This window comes from Phacochoerus africanus, chromosome 1 (assembly GCF_016906955.1).
Source record: "Phacochoerus africanus isolate WHEZ1 chromosome 1, ROS_Pafr_v1, whole genome shotgun sequence".
NCBI lineage: Eukaryota > Metazoa > Chordata > Mammalia > Artiodactyla > Suidae > Phacochoerus > Phacochoerus africanus.
The window spans coordinates 102,649,087-102,667,472 of NC_062544.1; the positions used below are offsets into that span (position 1 = coordinate 102,649,087).

At 44.0% G+C, this 18,386-nt stretch overlaps 1 long non-coding RNA gene across 1 annotated transcript; it reads left to right on the forward strand.

Annotated features, from left to right (window-relative positions):
• The first annotated feature begins 1,635 nt into the window (after positions 1-1,635).
• Positions 1,636-17,305, forward strand: LOC125121854 (uncharacterized). Its single transcript, XR_007133676.1, has 4 exons — positions 1,636-2,699; positions 9,480-9,582; positions 14,779-14,893; positions 17,067-17,305. It is a non-coding gene; the product is annotated as an uncharacterized LOC125121854 (long non-coding RNA).
• Positions 17,306-18,386: the final 1,081 nt, after the last annotated feature.

Consider the following 18,386-nt stretch of genomic DNA (forward strand, 5'->3'; position numbering starts at 1 on the left):
ATCGCTTCTCGGCCTTTTGGCTAAGATCAAGTGTAAATGCGGAGTTGAGGTTGAACAATAATCAATTAGCTTACAGAAGTTGCTCCTTTTTTCCTCGGTGCAGCCATGTGGCTGCTCTTTCAGAAAAAGACTCAGCGAATTCAGCCCACCTTGATTAGGAAGAGTGATGGCATTCCCTCCGTGTTACTTCTTTCAGCTAGAAGCATGAACCCATACATTGTTCTAAGTGCCAGGGTCTCAGACTTCTCAGGGACCTTTTCTTGAAGATCTGCGGCTATGTCCCTGCTTGATGCCTCAAAAGAGTTTTTCCAACAATGTTTGCAGGACGCATTTGCATCATAGCTACAGTCCACTGTGTACCTTGCCTTCCACTCTCCGAATCCAAGGCTTGCTCTCCAAGACCTCCTGACTGTAGCACACAAAATGGTGGATATGGTCAATTTATTGCCTGGAAACAAACTTTTCACTGTGGAAGGTGTTAGATGCTGGTAAGATGTTACTTTAGCAAGGTTTTGGCAAAAATTTCACTTGGAGCCAGTGGAATGTTAGAGATGAGTGTCTATAACTTTGTTCAGGTCAGATGTGTGTGAATTTTGAGAGAAAACTACTTAATTGACAGGAATCTTAGTCTGTTTGGGCCTCTGTCACAAAATGCTATAGACCAGGTGACTTACAAACAACAAATATTCATTTTTGATAGTTCTGGGGGCTGAGAATTCCAACATCCTGGTGCGGGCAAATTCTGTGTCTGGTGAAGGCCCACTTTCTGGTTCAGACAGCTGTTTTGTTTGGGGTTTTTTGCTGTAACCTCAGATGGCAAAACGCAGAGGAGTTTTTGTGGCCTCTTCTGTAAAAGGGCACTCATCCCTTTCACGAGAGTCCTGTCTTCATAACCAAATCACCTCCCAAAAGCCCTACCTCCTAAGGCCGTCACCTTGGGCATTGAGTTTTAACATGATTTTGAGGAGGGCATGTTCAGTCTACAGCAATTTGAAAATTGTTGAATTAGGTATTCCTGAAAGGACTGGAAGTTTGTTTCTGAGTTACTAGTTTATAAATGTCTTCTTTTTTCAGAAATACATTGGCCGCGAAACCTGCCTGTGAAGTGAGTAGCATGCAGAGGCTGTAAGGGTGTCATGCCTTCCCTTTGCTGCAGGGAAAGGAAGGTAGGGACACCTCAAATGTAGCTTCCTCACCCTCCACACCAAACAGGAGCCAAAGGCTGTAGGCCAAATACTATATTGAGTTCTCCTTTATCTCCAAGAAAACAAGCCAACACAAAAGACCTTTTGATTTTGTTTTCTATTAGAGGAGTACACTTAAAAAAAAAGAAACTAATTTGGACTCCCCCTACAAAAAATCACCACTGTTACTACTTTGGTGCATTTAATCACAGAATATTTTTCTTTTTTTAACCTTTTTAGGGCCACACCTGTGGCATATGGAGGTTCCCAGGCCAGGGGTCAAATTGGAGCTATAACCACTGGCCTGCGCCACAGCCACAGCCACTCAGGATCTAAGCCGTGTCTGACCTGCACCACAGCTCCCAGTAATGCTGGGTCCTTAACCCAATGAGCAGGGCCGGGGATCCAACCTGCGTCCTCATGGATGATAGTCAGATTCATTTCTGCTGAGCCATGATGGGAACTCCTAATCATTGAAATATTTTTCTAATGTTTGAGTGGATGCATTGGAAGAATAGGCTGTGTGTGTGTGTGTACACATGCCTACACATATGTACATACACCTATTTGTTTGTATTGATACCCATTAAAATGTCTGTAAACTATTTTTAATTGAATGATATTTTATCTTCCATATACTCTCATTTAACCCCATTTCTCTACAGTTGGACATCTAGGTTGTGTGTGATTAGTCACTTTCACTTAATACTCCATGATGATCATATTGTCCATTTTGTAAGCACACTTGAAAGAACAATCCAGGACCAACTTGTCTTTCTCTCAACAGCCTTTGGTTGCCAAACATGGACACATTTCAGATTACTGTGTGCCAGGTTTGTCTGGCACCATTTCCCCTAACATTCCAAAGATGTGATGCGTGGGTGAACATTTGTAACCAGTACACTCTTAGAACTCTGCACTTCAAAACTGGGCTTCACCCAGATTTGAAGTGTCAGAGACAAATTGAAATAGCAATGCCTGCTCTTCGTGATGGTGGTGAGGGTGTGGGTGGGGGTGCAGGCCAGGCAGGGGTGACGTTGCTTTCATCCTCCAGCCGTTGTTTCTAAAATAGTAATAAACAGTTTCCTTGTTCCTTCATCTGGGATGCTCTTTGGTCGGGTTTTGCTGTCATGTTCTTTAGAAGCGTCCGAACACCAAACATATGTGAACATATGATGCTTAGTAAATGATACCACCATTTAAAATACTTACTCTCAAAATTAAATGTGCTAAAATGTAGGTACAGATACGTCTCTTACAATTTTCCAGTTGCTCGTTGCCCTGCTGAAGGAAGGCTGCTTCTTGATTACCTCGCACCCATATTGGGCTGCCCACCCCTGTTCATTGGGACTCATGTGGTGCCTTTGCCTATCTTCCCCTCTTTCTCTTGAACTACTGTGTATTGCGAGTGGGTAGGACAGATAATTATTTTTTTTTTTTATTCACAGGTTTCCAAGAAAAATTAAGACCTGGTGTGGATCCTGAGATCTTGGACATACTGTCTAATGCTATTGGGTGAGACTTTTAGAATGTCTTCGGGAGGATGATGCAACCAGGCAGGAAATGAATGTTTATGGCCCACCAAGCAGATTGTGGAAAATTGGATTACTGTTTCCATTCTTTTCTCCCTCCATGTATTTGGATTATGCGTCCACAGAGTTTGTTATCTGACTTTGCAGTACCTTTTAGCGTGAATGGAGTACACTTCTCCACCAACGTTGAGTTTGGCTGTGTGACTTTTATTTATTTATTTATTTATTTATTTTTTGTCTTTTTGCTGTTTCTTTGGGCCGGTCCCGTGGCATATGGAGGTTCCCAGGCCAGGGATCGAATCAGAGCTGTAGCCACTGGCCTACACCAGAGCCACAGCAACGCGGGATCCGAGCTGCGTCTGCAACCTACACCACAGCTCACGGCAACGCTGGATCGTCAACCCACTGAGCAAGGGCAGGGACCGAACCCGCAACCTCATGGTTCCTAGTCGGATTCGTTAACCACTGCACCACGACGGGAACTCCGACTGTGACTTTTGTGTGGACATGACCTTTGTCACATCTGAGCAGCAGTTTTAAGAGCCCTTGCATAGCTCAGCCATTGCTCTTTAACTCTGCCATGAGATTGAGATGTGAGTTTTCCCTTAGTTTTGGCCCTGGGGTAATGAAGACACATTGACCAGATGAGTAAGAAGAGTGAGAAATAAATATTTATTCTTATATGCCACTGAGATTTGTTACTCTAGCATAACCTAGTGAAAACTAATACATTGCACAAAAAAAAAATTGCAGGATAATGTGGTATCTTTAGTTTTTAGAAGTTTGACTATGATGTGTCTTGCTGTGGATTTCCTTAGATTTATCCTGTTTAGGGTTTGCCCAGCTTCTTGACTCTACAGTTAAGTCTTTTGCCACATTTGGGATGTTTTCGGCCATTATTTCTTTGAGTATTTTTTTCAGCCCTGTCCTCTTTCTCCTGTCCCTACTGTGACTCCAGTGACCCTTTAGAGCCTTTGTTATAATCCCACAAGTTCATTTTTTTCAGCCTATTTTCTCTGCATTGTTCAGATTGAGTCATTTCTATTGTCCTGTTTCCAAGCTCATTGACTCTTTACACTGTCCCCTCCATTATGCTGTTGAACCCATCCAGTTTCAGATTTCAACTATTATGTTGTTCAGTTCTAAAATTCCCACTTGGCTCTTTATATCATATTCATCTCTTTTCAGAGATGTTCTGTTTCTTTGCCAAGACTTGGTTTTTTTCATTTGTTTCAAGTGTGTTTATAATTGCTCATTGAAGCATGTATATGATGGCTACTTTAAAATCTTTGTCACATAAAGGATAAGGTCCAGATTCTCTACTAGGCCTTCATTGACACCCAAGGCTCCTCAAAACTACTGAGAAGGGGTGTGGAAACTTTGTCTAGATACTCATGTTGCAATAGAACAAAGGGTGGGAAAAAAATGTAATTGTAATGTATACATGTAAGGATAACTTGATCCCCTTGCTGTACAGTGGGAAAATAAAAAAATATATATAATAAATAAATAAATGAAGAAGGGGTGTGGAGTTAATAGTTCCCACTAGGCCTCCACTGACACTGGGAAGGGTGATATAGAGGGTGACCTCTTTACCTTTGGATAGTAGTGAAAATCCAGCATCCACTGGGCTTCTTCTTATTCTAGCCCAGCGGGAAAGGGGAGGGGACCTAGTTGCTGCTGGTGGGGTGGAAGTCCAGGCTTCCCATGTGGTCCCCACTGGAATCCTGGGGATGGAGGTGGGGTGGGGAGGACTCATTGCCACCCAGCAAGGGTAAAAGTCCCTGCTCAGCCTTTTGCTGACATCATCCTGGCATGAGTTTGGAGTGTTTGCTTACAGCCTGACAGATGTTGGAGATTTAGACTCCCCACTGCACCTTTGCTGTCTGGGCTGGGGATTGGGTCACAGTGTTTTCTGTGGTGTTTGGGATAGAGCAGTGGTGGTCTAAAAGCTTTCTTTCTTGCCAAGCTGCCCCTTTCCTCGTCCTTTGCTGGAGCATCAGCATTTCCAGATAACCAGCTTCTTTAGTTACAAGTCTTCCATGTAAATGAGACAGAGAAAAACCTCTAGAGCTCACAGTGTGTCACTCCTCAAGTTCCAAGCTCCCTAGACAGTCTGCCTCCTCTCCACATTTCAGTGCTTCTTAGGAATGAATTTATTTATTTATTTACTTACTTACTTTCTGGGCTGCATGAGCAGGATATGGAGGTTCCCGGGCTAAGGGTCTAATCAGAGCTATAGCTGCTGGCCTATACCAGAGCCACAGCAATGCAGGGTCTGAGCTGCATCTACAACCTACACCACAGCTCATGGCAACAACAGATCCTTAACCCACTAAGCGGGAGGCCAGGGATCTAACCTGCATCCTCATGGATACTAGTCAGATTCATTACTGCGAAGCCACGACGGAAACCCTTTTTTTTTTTTTTTTTTTGACTGCATCTGCAGCATATGGACATTTCTGGGCCAGATATTTAACCTGAGACAGCAGTGATCTGAGCCACAGCAATGGCGATGTCGGATCCTTAACCCAACAAGCCACCAGGGAACGCTGGTTTGCTGTATGTACAGCATCCAGGGTTTTCAGCTGTACTTAGTGGGGGAATTAGGGAGAAGTATGTCTCCTCCATCCTCCTAGAAACAGGTCTCCTATACAATATGATTGTATTTATGTATATGTGTGTATATATATTATGTATTATTTATTGATTTAAAGAATTCTACATATTGTTACAGATACACATACTCTAGTAAATTTATGACTATTTATATTTAAATAGAATATGGAGGCTAGAAAGCTATGCAGTTAATTCACAGGAGTGGTTATAACCATTCTTCCCATGTCACCACTACCCAATCCTTTAGTTTTTTTTCATGGCATCTAGTATTGCCTCCCCTCAGTAAAAACTGTTGTTTTATTTGTACTGGAATGAAAACTCCAAGAGGCCAGCCACATTGTCTTGTCCACTGTCGTATCCTTAGGACCTAGGATATGTAGTAAACACTCAATGAGCATGTATTGAATAAATGAAAGAATGGATGAACAAGTGAATCAAGGAGGTTAAATGTACCAGTACTTCCTCTGTAATGAAAAACAAAAATTTTTTAAAAGTGGGCCTTTTTTAGACTTTATGCCTCTTGAAAAGGCATATGGGAATGAAAGGGAGCAAGAGGAACCCAATTATGGGCAGAACCTGGACTTTGTTTTAATTTGTTTCATAAATCAGTTAATTACACATAACAAATATTATATTACAAATATTATATTACAAATAATATTTTAAGGCACCGACTCCTTGTAACGTACGTCACAACTGATCAGGGCACACCAGTGGAAATGAGTACAGCTGGAAAGAATCCCTTCCCTGTTCTAATTCCTACTTCCTAGATATATTTTTTTGGGATTGAGCCACAATGGATTTGAAGATTAGGTTGGTCCCAAGGAAAGAATCTATCCAAAGAGCTTAATTTTCCCTAATCTCTTGTGGTGGCAGCACCGCATGCTGGCAAAGAATGCAAGCTCTGGGGCCAGACTGCCAGGCTTCAAATCCTAGCTTGGCCATTTACTCACTAGCCAAGGGAGCTAAGACAGGATGGGACCTTGGACCCTTTGCTGTAGCGCTTGCACCCAAACATCTCCTTGAGCAACAGATTCAAAGAAACTATAAGGGACTAAAAATAACTACATGCTTTTGCAGTTGGAGCAAATTATGAACAGTAGGGTACAAAAAGAACATGAACCACCTGCCATGTCTGAGGTGCAGGGAGCAAAAGCAGGGTACTGTGCCTGCTCCCTGCACTTTGCACCACCAAGGGGATGGCAGACCACCTAAGCCACTCCTCCAGGCCTGACCGGCACCCCATTTAAGGAACCAGCATTAAATGGGGAGCAAACAAGGGCAGCTGTTTTTTTGGTCCTTCCTGCTGCAACAGGAGTCCCAGTAAGGCCTTGCCTGAATTCCTCATCTGGCCTCTTACACATTTCTACTGATTAGAGAGTTCAGGGACCCTGGTAGGCAACATAAATACAGATGCAAGAGCAGAAATGGCAACCTACAAGCACTTTTTGAAGCACCTGCTGGTATCACAAACTCACAATTAGGGGATGGGGAAATTCTCAACATCTCTTGATTTAAAAAGTCACTTTGAAAGTCACAGTGAAGAGGTGAAGATTTCGGGACCTTAATACAATTTGTCAAAATACTTCTCAACTCTGTACAGCCACTGCCAGTCAGTTGAGTTCATACATGACATCAAACCTATTTGCCGTCACAACTATAGGTAAGTTGCACTGAAGGGGGTGCTCTAGGGAACCGTGCAGAACCAGGGGCAGGACAAAAAGGAAAAAGGCCGGGCTCTAGGCCTCCTCTCCGCTTAGAGCTGCTCCACTTTTATATCTTTTACATATTGAGGTTCTACGTGAGGTTTTTTTTTTCTTTTTTTGGAAAAAGATTCTTGCATCAAAAAGCTTTAAAAAAATTTTTCTCATTGGATGTATTCAGACCAACAGGAAGAGCATGCTTAGGCTAGGTTTCCTTGGTCCCTGCAGAAGTGCTTTTGCTCATCTGTGTTTCAGACTGTGCCCCAGGCTTTCCTCAAGGACCACAGTAAGAAAGAACTTAAGGGAATCAATGATTTTATTTCTTCACAACTATTTTATGTCATCAATATGTAAGACATTTATTTTGCAGACAGTGTCAGGCAAAGTTTCAGGATATTTTCTCTCTTGGACAATGAGAACTATTTTATGTCTCATGTAACATGTTTCCCTTTTCACTTTGGCCACCTGGAACCTTGGTGCCAAATTTAGGTCCCAAGTTTAATAACTCTTAAAACTAAAATGGCCCAAAGAGCTTTTATTGATTTATTTATTTTTTCTCTTTTGTGTTTTTAGGGCCGCACCCACGGCACATGGAGGTTCCCAGGCTAGGGGTCAGCTGCCAGCCTACGCCAGAGCCACAGCAATGCCAAATCCGAGCCACGTCTGCCACCTACACCAGAGTTCACAGTAATGTCGGATCCTTAACCCACTGAGCAAGGCCAGGGATTGAATCCGCAACCTCATGGTTCCTAGTCGGATTCGTTTCGGCTGTGCCATGATGGGAACTCCCCTAAGAGCTTTTAAATTACAGATTCCAAAGGCTTCAACTTCAGGCATTCTGTTTCAGTCTGACACTAGGATGCCCCTGAACAGATTATTTCTGTATTCTTTCTCTCTCCTGGACTTATCTTCTGATACTAATACTTTTCCCTTTTGTTCTTTTGTGAAATAGAGTCAGTTATTCCTAAGCATAAATTGGCAGTGAGGAGGAAGTTACTTCCAGGGCCAGTGAAGGCAGTAGGAGGCCTCTGGGCAGTCTAGGGGCCCAGCCTGGAGAGGGGGCAGAGACACAAGCGCCTTCCAGGTCAGTGGGTTTGAGAATCCAAGTGTCTTCCTCAGCGAGCAGCTCCCAGGGAGGCCTCATTTGGGACCAGGGACTGGGTCTGAAGGTCGGATGCCAAAAACTGGGCTCTCAGGCAAGCAAGACTCGGGCCATGGAAGAGCTACAGGCCACTGAGTCTGCAGCATCTGAACGCCAGTTCACCCAGGCTTAACACAGATGGTCACCCTATCAGACACCTCCAAGCTTAGGTGGGGAAACCAAGACTCCTCGAGGTTAATTCAATACTCAGGCTTTGCCAAAAATTGTTTAGAAGGACATGATCATCTCTACGATGATTTTGAGTGTAGAGTTAAATATAAATGTTGAAGTGAGAAATCCGTGATCCTAATGTTTTGGGGTTACTTGTATTTTTAAGATAATTTGCACACTAAATTATCTAATAAATTAGCCTTGGGTTCACTTTAAAAGTTGTGATTGAATAATTAACTTAGATTTCTTATTTGAAGCTGAAACTATTTTTTGTTTGTTTTTGGCCACACTCATGGCATGCGGAAGTTTCTGGGCCAGGAATCAAACTCTTGCCACAGCAGTGACCCGAGCTACAGCAGTGACAGTGCCAGATCCTTAACCCACTTCTCCACCAGGGAACTCCTGAAACCCTATTAAGTTTGTAAATAATATTGGCATATTTAAGATAAGATACATAGATACATATTATTTATAAGTTTTCTTCTTTTATCAACCTTGGTTAAATAAAAATTACTTAGCTATTTGGAAGGTTTTTGGAGTCAGGTGAACATATTAAATGCTTACAAAGGAAATCAAGTTTTATCAATTCATTAATGTAGCAATTTCAAATATAAAGGGAACTTAATGAAGTTATAAGAACCTCCTGAGGTCCTGCTGTATAGCACAGGGAACTACATCCACTCACTTGTCATGGAACATGATGGAAGATGACATGAGAGAAAGAATATATATGTATATGTATAATTGGGCCACTTTGCTGTACAGCAGAAATTGGCAGAACATTATAAATCAATTATAATAAAATATTTATTTATTTTGCTTTTTAGGGCTGTACCTGCAGCATATGGAGGTTCCCAGGCTAGGGATCAAATTGGAACTACAACTGCTGGCCTATGCCACAGCCATAGCAACAGCAACTCGGGAATCCGAGCCCTGTCTGTAACCTACATCTCAGCTCACGGCAGTGCCAGGTCCTTAACCTGCTGAGTGAGGCCAGGGATCAAACCCGCATCCTCATGGATACTAGTCAGGCTCGTTTCCACTGAGCCACGTTAAGAACTCCTAAAGTAGTTTTCTAATTACTAATTAGATTTTTCTTTTTTTAATTTTTCCCTTCTTTGTCCTGCAGCTTTATTTCCTCTGGGGCTAGTTGTCCTGTTTGTGAATACTATTCTTTTTGGTGTTGGAGTTCACGGCATCTGGCAGTCCCTGGTTGCCCATCTAAGGACAAGGTAGGTCGCCCTTGTGGCTGAAATGAGATTCCCTTTGCCTTGTCTCGATCTCTTTGCCTGACAGGTGTGTCCCTGAATGAAAGGGCTTTTGTTATTCTCTCCAACCTAAATGCTCTTACACTGCATATCATGTGTAGTGTTCCCCTCATCTTTGTCAGATACCTGTTCAAACTTGACATTTTCAGAGGGGGCTTTTTTGAGTACCTTATAAAAAATAGTGTTCCCCTTGCTAGGCAAATTCCATCTCTCTTACCCTGCCCTGTGTACTTAAAGCTGTCAAGTCTGTATGATACACCCTCCACATTGTTTCATAGGCATTTGTTTACTGTCTTCGTCTCTCCCCACCAGACTATAACTCCATGAGGATGAAAACTGAGTCTGTTCATTGGAGCATCCCCAAAACTCACCTGAAACCTAATAGGGTTCAGTAAGTCCTGGAGAAATGAATGAATGATCACCTTTGCTGCATGGGAAGTTGAGATGTGCAGTCTGTAGTGGGGCACAATTCCACCCCCAATATATGTGTGCTGTATTAATGGGGGAGAAGGATGCTAGATAAACAAATCAGCCTGTTCCCTAATGCCCAAGAGTCAGGTTTGGCTCTGTTCCCTTCTCCTTGGTCCACAGCCTAGGAAGGTGTTCTGTGAAGAAGCAGGAAGTGCCCATGGTCTCTGAGTCCTGGAGGATGGAGGCAGGACCATGCCAGCCTGACTGGGGAATAGGGGGCCTGTGACTTCTCAAGGAGGGTAATCTGGGGTTGCACTGGTCATGTGAGCTCCAGGGAGCTCCTGTCTCCTGACCTCTGTGTGTTGGGCTAGTGGACAGAAGTGTGGGATGACAGGCCTGATGCAGGGTGTGGCATAGAAGCCTGCCCATGTATGCCATCCTTTGTGGGTGCGCCTGGGCCCACCCACTCTTTCTGGTCTCTGGTCCTCCCCTTGGGGCTTTGCCTTCCATTCCCACACCTGGCCTCAGCTCATACTCTCTTGTTCCATGGATCAGAGTTTAAAGTCTTATTGAATAATCCTTCACCAAAGAGGAGTTTTGAACAAATGGTTTTCTGAATTCTACTTGGTCACCTGTGGACATCAATTAGATGTATCAGTTAATGTTTGCTGCTTCAAATAGGCCCACCTACTGAGCTCTCAACTCTGCAGAATGGCCTTTGGGCTGGATAAGCTGGCTGTTCTTCCCATCTCAGCCAGGCTCACTCATGCAGCTCTGCCCGCTGAGACCGGCTAGTCCAGGGCCGGGATGGCTGGTTTCTGCTCCGTGGTTACCCAGCGTCCAGCAGGGAGCACACACTTGCTCACAGGCAGCCCAGCAGGGGCCTGAGAGCAGGTAAGAGCCCCCAGACCTTCTTGAGGCCCAGGCTCCCATCCAGCAAGCTATCATTTCCACTGCCTTCTGTCTATCAAAGCAAATCCCTGGGCCAGCCCAGATTCAAGGGCTGGGGGCACAGACTCCACTTTGATGGGAGACATTGCAAAGTCACATGGCAAAGGGGTGTGGGTACAGGTAGGAGAGAACTATGGCCCTTTTTACAAAAGCTGTATCACCGCAAGCCAGTGTCCAGACCCACAGCTGTGAGGAGAGAGGGTGAGAGGTGTCTTCAACCACAGGCCACCACATGTCTGGGTGTTATAGGTCCCGGTTGTGCCACTCTGTCTGTCAGTGGTGGTGTGTTTCATGGAGTCCTCTGTCCTCTGACCTTGGGCTGGACGGTGTGTGTATGAGCTATGTGACTGCTCTCAGGTTTGGGGGAAGCAGGGGCCGGCTTGGGCTCAAGAGCCTCCTGATCTTCCCTGGCAGCCGTCAGACTGGAACTTGTTGGCGGGGCCTCAGCCTTTCATATCTAATCCAGGCACTGATTGATGGGGCGGTTTCGCTTTGATTGTCCTTGGGAGGCAGCAGCTGTTCACAGGTCTGAGGCTGTTTATAGGCAAAGCCAGAGGCTGTGGTCCTGGGAACATGGTGGGATTGCCAGTGGGGGTCACATCCTGCCCAGTGACCTGGACAGGTCGCTGTTCCAGCCTCTGCTGATTACCTCTCAAAGTGTCGTTTTCCTCTTCTTAGAGGTTATATAATTACACTGTTTCTCTGGCCATTGTGTTTTCCCCTCACTGCTGGACCACCCCCATCAGCATACACAGGCTGTACCGCTCCTGCCTTAAAATAGAAAGCTCTCAGATTTCGCATCTTCCCCCATCCGTTGCCCCATTTCTCTACTCCTTTTTAGAGAACACTTTAAAAAGAGATATCTGGAGTTCCCGTCATGGCGCAGTGGTTAACGAATCTGACTAGGAACCATGAGGTTGCGGGTTCGGTCCCTGCCCTTGCTCAGTGGGTTAACGATCCGGCGTTGCCGTGAGCTGTGGTGTAGGTTGCAGACGCGGCTCGGATCCCGCGTTGCTGTGGCTCTGGCGTAGGCCAGTGGCTACAGCTCCGATTCAACCCCTGGCCTGGGAACCTCCATATGCCACGGGAGCGGCCCAAGAAATAGCAACAACAAAAAGACAAAAAAAAAAGAGAGATATCTATACTCACTGTCCCTCGTAAGTTTGCTTCCATTCCCCTTAAACCCCCTGCTCGGAAACTCCTGGGTCCCTCACTATGGCAGGTGGTCTCAGTGGGTCTCTACGTGATGGCACAGCTGGTGCCTTTCTCCTCCGGGAAACCCTCCCCTCACTTGGAATCCACTTGTTCCACCTCACTGGCTGGGGCATCATTGCTTCCTTGATCTCTCACAACCTAGAGCCCTGGGGTTCAGGCTCCAGGCTGTTCCTCTTTCTTATCTGCATCCCCTCAGTGATCTCATCCTGTCTTCTGGCTTTAAGTACCCACTTAAACGAGTGCCAATGATACTCATTTTATTTTTTATTATTTATTTATTTATTTATTTATTTTTTGCTTTTTAGGGCTGCACCTAAAACATATGGAGAGTGCCAGGCTAGGGGTCGAATCAGAGCTACAGCTGCCAGCCTACACCACAGCCACAGCAACGCTGGATCCTTAACCCACTGAGCAAGGCCAGGGCCCGAACCTGCATCCTCGCGGGTATTAGTTGGGTTCTTAACCTGCTGAGCCACAACGGGAACTCCTCATTTTATCTTTTTTAAATTTTTAATGTTTATTTATTTTTCTTTTTTTTTGGCCATACCCACAGCATATGGAAGTTCTCAGGCCAGGGTCAATTCTGAGCTACAGCTGTGACTTATGCACAGCTTCAGCCACACCAGGTCCTTAACCCACTGTGCCATAGCAGGAACTCCCAGCAATGAGCATTTTATATCTGCATTTTATATCACCTCCCTGGTCCCCAGATTCAAACAACTGCCCTTTCAATATCTCCACTCAGCTGTCTAATTGCCATCTTGACCTTAGCATGTCCCAGATTGAATCTCAATCCCTCCAAACCTACTCCTTCCACATGACCCCCTATCAGTTAAAGACTTTCCTCTCTTCCTTGCTCACCACTCCTAATGGTCACTGACTCCTTGGAGCTCTGACTTCAATTTGCATTTTTTACTTTATAATTTAACTTTATTTTTATAATAAGATTTTTGTGCTGCTCTGCAGCATGCATAAGTTCCTGGGCCAGGGATCCAACCTGTGACAATGCAGTGACCTGAGCCACAGCCATCACAATGCTAGATCCTTAACCCACTGAACCACCAGGGAACTCTGGTTTAATTTTATTTTTGAATATGGTAAATATTTATGCAGTTCAAAGTCAAAATAATATTTAAAGGTATCCTTAGAGAAATCTCATTTCCCTCTCATCGATCTCTAGCCCATTTTTCAGTGTTTCTTTTGGCAAAAATTAGCATATGTATTTATCCCCCCTTTTTCTTACACTGAAGTTGACATGCTATATGCATTGTTCCGTATCTTGCTTTTTCACTTAACGGTGTATTTTGACGATCACTCCAGTTCACAGAAAACTTCCTCATTTTTTTACAGTTGGAGCAGAATATCATTGTATGAATGTAATTTATTTCAACCAGACCCCTAGTGGTGAACATTTGAATTGTTTTTAGTTGAGTTGCTATTACAAAGAGGGCTGTGGCTAATGACATTATGTATACATTGTTTTACACTTTGGAAGGATATTTTTAGGGTGGATTCCTAAAACTGTGGGTGAGGAACACTATCAAGGGAATCTGGGATGTGGCACAGGGTTTGCGTCCTGGTGTAGCACCCAGGGAGCATAGATTCTCTAAAGCCTAACCCAGATATGGCTGAGGAGGACAATGTGGAAGGAAGCGTCTCCCAGAGTACAGGACCAGGAGCCCAGAAAACAGTGTTCTGGGAGCCTCTCCAAGGGACCAAAACTTGGGTCCACTCATGAAACATTCTTCCTGCTCTGTGTCTCCTGTTGTTCCCTTTTGGAATTGGCATCTTGGTGCTTTGAAATTCAGCTATGTCCTTGCTGATTTTCTGCCTGCTGGGTGCATCCATTTCTTTTTTTTGCCACACCCATGACATGGGATGGGGCCAGGGATGGAACCTGTGCTGCAGCAGTGACAACATTGGCTCCTTAACCCTCTGCACCACCTAGAAACTCCAGGACCCGTCATTTCTAATGGAGGGGTGTTGAAGTCCCCAACTGTGGTAGGTTTGTTATGGTTTTGGTTCTTTTTTTTGGTTTTTTAGGGCCTCACCTTCAGCATATGGAGGTTCCCAGTCCAGGGGTCAAATCAGAGCTATATCTGTTGGCCTACACCACAGCCACAGCAATGCCAAATCTGAGCCTGAGCTGCGCCTGCGACCTACGTCACATCTCTCAGCAACAACAGGTCCTTAACCCACTGAGTGAGGCCAGGGATCGAATCTGCATCCTCATAGATATTAATTGAGTTCATAGCCCCCTCATCCACAATAAGAATTCCTTCTGTTACATATTTTTGATTGTTAGCATTAAAAAAAAATTCTTGAAATTTCCATCTTTCTGCTTATATTACCCATCTATAATGTATAATTGTTTTCTACTTCTTCCATTAGAGCCCCTAGCATATTAATCATAGATATTTTCAACTCTTAGTCTGATCATTGCAACATGCCTGTTGTATCTGAGTCTGGTTCTGATGCTTATTCTGTTCAAACTGTATTGTGTCCTTTAGTATGTCTTGTAATTTTTGTTGAAAGATGGACATTATATGTTGAATGATGGGTTCAGACAACTTGCCGTTTTAGTTCACAGGTCTCTGGATCAAGAGAGACTATAACAAACCTGATGCAGAAACAAATCATCTTCTGACTGGCTTTGAATTTGCTGCACTGATTGATACAGCTTCCCCATAGGGAGAAGGTAAGTGTATTTTGTCTGAATATTTGTCCGAAAGTTAGACTGTGGGGTTATTAGGTCTGTCTTCAAACTATTGTCAACTCTCTACCACCCAGGCACTTGGTAAATCATATATCCATTATTCTCTGTGGTTGGTGAGGCCCCATGACCAGTTCTGGACATGACTTAGGAGAACTGAAAAGTTCAGACCTAAACTCTTACTCGATTTTGTGTGTGAGACCTTCCAGAATTTCTGTCTTCCATAACGACCAGCAAAGATTCTTCAGCTGGCTGCTAAGACATAGGGCAAAGTCCCCTGCTGCCCCGCAATGGACATGTCATCTCTGTGGAAAATGAAACTCTAAGCCACTGCAGCCTAGGGCTTATTTGTCAACTTAGCAGAATGCAACCTGACCTGACTGATGGATCTTCTTTGGTCTTGAATCACATGTCACCTCTTCTTCAAGGCCTTCCTGGAGCCCTGTGTAAAATATCAGCCCCACACCCACCCTGGCACTCTGTCCCTTATCTGCCTTATCTTTCTCCCTAATGTCTGTCTCCCTCTAATGTTATATAGTTGGCTTATTTATTTTGTTTACTACCCGTCTCTCTCTGCCATCAGAATGTAAGCCCACAAAGGCAGGGGTCATCTGGGCTTCGGCTCCACTGAAGGCAGATCCTGAGACAGGGGCTCTGATGCAGGTTGTTTGTTTGAGAGGTGATCCCGAGGGATATAGGAGAGGGAATTAGGGAAGAGAGATAAGGAAGGGAGTAAACAAATAACGCACATATCAGTCAGCTCACCACTGCTGTAGGCAGCTGGGGTCAGCATTGGAGATCCTCTAAGAAGCCCTGTCAAACCAGCTTCAGAGATTCCCTATGTAGAAACAGAAGAACTGGAATATCAGTCACCGAGTCCTGTCCCTTGTTGGCTGCAGGTTGCTCCAAGGGCATTAAACCTCTAGGACATCCAGGCAGCCTTGAGAATGGTCTGACCAAGCTTCCTTAGTGCCAGAGAAAGTCTTTAGGTGGAAAAGGAAAAATGGGAATTATCTACGTGGTAGCAGGAGGTTAAAGGGGCATGCAGTGGGGGCATCTGCAGCATCAGCCACAGGGATGTTTGGTTTTTGTTTTTTCCCTCATGTAACACCAGCCCCTAAATTATATATGAAAATTTTTGTAATGAATGGATGAATATTAGGATTGACATTGGCTGAGTGTGTCTCCAGCATCCAGTTTCCCTTTTCTGATCAAGCTTATCCCAGTTTTCCCTTGAGAAACCACCTCTCCAAATTTCTCATCCTAGGACTTTTGTTGGGATCATCCACACTGCTAGATCCTGAGTATGGGTCACCCCATACTACCACCAAGGTGTAATCCATTTAACCTCTCTTACTCCTCTACCTCTGTCCTCTCCCCCATCACAGTGATCTGTTCAGGGATGGACACATGACCCATTTGGGATCAATGAGAGAAAATGAATTCTAGAGTTGCTCTCTTTCTCTGAGTGACGTGGTAGAGGATGTGAGGTCTGGCACAGCTGCAGCCATTTTGCCACCATGGGAAATCCTGGAACTTTCCAGTTGACTGCATCAGTCCCAAAGAGAAAGCCAATAAAAAGGTAGAAAAAAGAGGGAGAGAATCTGAGTCTTTGGGTATATCTTTTGGAGTTGGTGGATCAAGTCCTACATGAAGCCAGGACTAAATCTGGATTTTTTTTTCTTTTTCTACCACACCAGCAGCATATGGAAATTTTCCAGCCAGAGATCAAATCCAAGCTGGAGCTGTGACCTACACCACAGCTGCTGCTATACTGGATCCTTAACCCACTGTGCCGGGCCGGGGATTGTACTGGTACCTCCACAGAGACAAGCCAGATCCTTAACTGCACCACAGTGGGAACTCCTCAGTCTGGGTTTTTAATTGACATGTCCAGTAAAAGTTCCTTTATGAGTGAGGTTGAGGTGAATTTTTTTGTCACTTGTGACTTGAAGGAGTCCTTATGGTTCTATACCTAACTCATGGTCTTGTCGTGAGGTTTAAATAAAATAGAACTTGGAGAATGAAGCATGGCACACAAATAATACTGAGTAAATGTTACCAGTATTATTATATTTATTTTTACAGAATTATGTATACTTTCTATTCTATACCCTAACATTGGCGTGTTTCTGTTTCTCTTTTTGATATTACTCAGTTTCTACCCTCAAAGGAGAGAGGCCAATGGAGGGGGCTGATAAGCCTGGCTCATGACCACCAGCCTCAGCCTAGGGTCCTCTTTGCAAAACTACAGCTGGAGAACGACACACAGACCACGTGGTATGGTTCTAATTCCTCTGACATCTCATTTTCATTCTTTGATGGTATTTGTCTGCATCCAGCTTACACACAAATGTTTCCAGTAAAACACTCTGAGTGTCTTTTTCAGAAATCCGAATCCACATGGAAACAATGGCAACAAGAAAAAGGTGTAAACTTTCCAGTATGAGCCCAGATTTTGAAAATGTGATAAAGAGGTTATTGTGTGTCCGAACTCTTCACACAAGAATTGGAGGAGATTTAACACCAGGAATAATAAACAGAAGAACACTAGCTAATGCAGAAAAGATGGGCCTGCAGGGCAGTACTAAGCATTTCAGTTTCTCTTCCCTCAGACCTTTGGACTTTAGATGACGGAGGCTGGTTTCTTTAGTTCCAAATAAAGGTAACACAACTGGGAAAGCCATCAAAATGGTTAGTTTGATTTCTGGGGTAATTAGTGAACTCAAGTTTTTTAAGACCTTGCTATGTGGTGGGCATTTGACACTGACTACTTTAATCCTTGCCATAGCTCCGTTTTACACATGAGAAAACTGAGGTTCTGAAAGTGTGAATCACTTACTTAAGGGCACATAGCCAGTGGGAGGGCAGAACTGGGATCAGTCTTAGGTCTGCCTCATTGCATCTGGCATGCTTCTGCAAACCAGGTAATAGGTGAGCAGGGGAAAGGGGTCATGGTCAAATACATTTGAGAAACATTCTGTATATATGTGTGTATATAGATAGATAGTATGTTTACATAGTAATGGCCTTATTGAGGTATAATTGATATACAATAAACTATACATATTTAAACCATACAGCTTGTTAAGTTTTGATCTGTCTATACTCATGAAACCATCACCACAATCAAAATAGTGAACATCTCCATTACTTGCAAAAGTTTCCTGGTGCCCCCTTTGTAATTCCTCCATCCTGTCCTTCCCACCCTTGATCCCGGACGACCACTGATTTGCTTTCTGTCACCATGAATCAGTTGCACTTTGTAGAGCTTTATGCAAATGGGGTCATAGAGGAGGTCCTCTTCTTTGCCTGCCTTCTGTCACTCAGCATCACTTTTTGAGATTCATTCCTGTTTGTTCCTTTATGTGACTGAGTGGTATTTCACTTATGAATCTGCCACAAGTTTATTTATCTGCTCACCTATAGGTGCATATGTAGGTTGTTCCCAGTTTGAAGCTATTACAAATAAAATTGC